This window comes from Chinchilla lanigera, unplaced genomic scaffold (genome assembly GCF_000276665.1).
Source record: "Chinchilla lanigera isolate Chin_1 unplaced genomic scaffold, ChiLan1.0 scaffold00036, whole genome shotgun sequence".
Lineage (NCBI taxonomy): Eukaryota > Metazoa > Chordata > Mammalia > Rodentia > Chinchillidae > Chinchilla > Chinchilla lanigera.
This window is the reverse complement of record NW_004955437.1, coordinates 22,012,031-22,015,111: the sequence shown is the minus strand read 5'-3', so window position 1 is coordinate 22,015,111 and position 3,081 is coordinate 22,012,031.

The following is a 3,081-nucleotide window of genomic DNA, read 5'->3' as shown; positions in this document are numbered from 1 at the left end:
TTCCATTTTTCTCTTTTATTTTGTTACAAAACTGGATTTTTATTTTTTTAAGGAGAATATTTCTTTAGTAACATGGCGCAGTTAGAAGACATTAAAATACCTTTCACTGAATAAATTCTTATTCAGCTAATACTGTGTGCCAGAAAATCTCACTGGCTGCAGCTTGTCATCAGAGGCTTCTGCTGTATTTATAAATTTTAAGCACAGTTGTAAAATGATATTATGTCGTAAACATTGTTAATGTTTTTTAACAAATGTGGCTTATCCCTCGTCAACACACAGTGTTGGTTGCGAAGCTGAATGTGGAGAATAGCTCTGCACTGGTTTGCCTGTTCATTTCTGAAAGCCTAGGACTAGGTCACCGCTAAGATTCAGTACCATTTATATGCATGTGCACACACACAACATACACAGCATGCGTGCACACACTTAAACATTTGTGTGTACATGCGTGATAAGCACCTTCTTCTCCCTTGAGATGAGTTTGGCAAGAAAAGAATCTTTGTAACAGTCATCAATGTGTGATTCACTCGGTATTTAACATTTATTAAAGTTGCCTGTGGGTCAGGCACTGGCCTCACTTTTCTTTTGGAACTAGGACTTGAGAACTTAGGACCTCACGCTTGCCAGGCAGGTGCCATGCTGCTGAGCTATACTCCCAGCCCCTGATTTCACTTTTCTTTTTTTTTTTTTTGGAACTAGGGACTCCCTGTGCAGTTCCAGCTGGGCTTGAACTCACTTTCTAGCCCAGATTGGTGTTGAACTGAAGGTGATCCTCCTGCCTCAGCTTCCTGATTGCTGGGATCACAGGTGTGCTCACCACACCTGGCTGATTTTGCTTTTCTAAGCATAGAGGATACAGAGATGAACAGGAAAACAAGGTCCTGCTCCAATGGACCAAGTAAACAAATACGATGATTTCCTAAGTGCTGTTAAGGAAAAACAAATGATATGTTGACCATTTATGGGAAGGGCATAGTCCCCGCTCTGGTGACCTGGAGAGGCCTTTGAGAACGTGAAAGGTGGCCCCCAGGGAGAGTGGGCAGGAACGAGCCTGGGGAGGAGCCTGGATGCCGGCGTGGCCGGAGCAGCCAGGCAAAGAGGAGGGTGCGCCCTGAGAGCTGAGTGACGGGCTGCGGAGGGGGCTGAGGACTCTGGATTTTCTTCCAGGTGCAGTGGGAAGTTGGTGAGATGTTAATGTGATCTGCTTAGAATTTTTAAGAAACAACTCTGGGTCTGAGGGAGAATAAACTGAAGGGGAACAGGCCAGCAGGGAGACAAGGTTAGTCCAGTTGAGAGGCAGAACCATAGGCATGCTGAAGGGTTCTATGTAGGCATGAGGGAAGGGGATCAGGAGCTGTATGGAGTTAAAGTGGGCAGGCAAGCATTTTTTTGGGAGACAGGAAGTTGGAATCAGGAATTCTGTTTAGGTCGTCTTGAGGTTAGGATGTCAAGGTTAAGGTGAGGTGACTGCTACTCAGTAAAATTCTTTCAGCAGACTGAGGAGCAAGAGGGGAGGGAACTTTGCTGAGAATAGCGATGTCACTGCATCTCAGCTAATCTCATCTCTGCAGCCATCTGCTTTTTGAGACAGGATTTCACTGTGTAGTTCAGGCTGGCCTTGAACTCTGTAGCCCAGGCTGGCCTCAAACTTGCAGTGACCCTTCGGCCTCAGCCTCCCAAATACTGGGATAACAGGCATCACCATCACACCTGGCCACTTTCTTTTCTTTTTACTGTTTGGTACTTGGAATTGAACTCAGGACCTTGCTCTTGCTAGGCAGACGCTATGCCGCTGAGCTACATCCCCAGCCCCTGGCCACTTCCTTGATGTAGCCATTTTTCTCCCAACTTTGTGCAACTATGTAACTTCAACTGCATATTCATTCATCTTTCTTCCTCTCCTCCCTTCCTCCCTCCTTCCCTCCCCATCCTCCCGGCTCAGGCCTCCCAGACAGCTGGGATTACAAGTGTGTGCCACTATGCCTGGCTTCATTTTTTGCTTAATAGCTGTTTACCAAGCTCTTTCTGTGCCATAAGCTTTGAGAGCACAATCTCTAGGACCCAGTGTCATAAATCTTAAGCTGCTTTCTACCTGTTGAACCTGACTTCACAAGGGATAATTCAAGTATAGCAAGCACAACCCTACAGCCAGTCTTTATCCCAGTGGCCATCAGCACACTCTGCTGTTTGTCACTTAGTGCCCACAGTGCCCAGACTTTTAAGACTTTGCCTTCGCTTGTCAGAAAATCTCGCTGCCTGCTTGCCGCCCTGGCCTCTGTGCACATACCCTGTTCCTTACACACCACTTCCACATCTGCATTCTGAGGTTTCATTTCTTCTCTAGCCAAGTGCTTCTCAGACTTCCTGCTTTCAGGCCTCTTTGCACTTAACATTGTAGAGGACCAAAGGGTTTTTCTTTAGGAGGGTTTTATCTTCCTATTTTAACCCAGTTTGAGGTTCAGATATTTTAGTTGGGCGAAGTGGCACACACCTGAAATCCCAGCACTCAGGAGGCTGAGGCAGGAGGATTGTGACTAGTTTGAGGCCAGCCTGGGCTACATAGTGAGTTCAAGACAGGCTGAATGACATAGTAAGACCTTGTCTCAAAGAAAAAAAAAGAAATTTTAACAATTTATCTAAAAATGACAAACCCATTGCATTTAAACATAACCTTTTATGAAAATACTTATGGCATATTTTGTTTTTGGAGAGTTGTTTGTGATAGGTTCTCACTATGTAGCTCAGCCTAGCCTCAAACTTAATGATCCTCCTGCCTCAGCTTCCTGAGTGCTGGGGTTCTAGGTGTGCATTACGTGCCTGGCTCCAGATTTTTTTTTTTTTTCTTGCAAATATTTTTGACATCTGAATTCATACGAAACAGTCTGATTCTTGTAGTTATATGTCATACAACTTTTGGAAAACTCCACTGCACGTTTGCGAGTGAAGGGGACTGAAGAAAGTATTGTCTTACATGGAATTCCTTTGCTGCGACTCCGCCCACTGCTGCCCGAGGTTCCCCGGAGCACAGCCTGAGAACCGCTGCAGTGCCCTGTTCTGTGTGGGGCAGGGCCCAGAGCT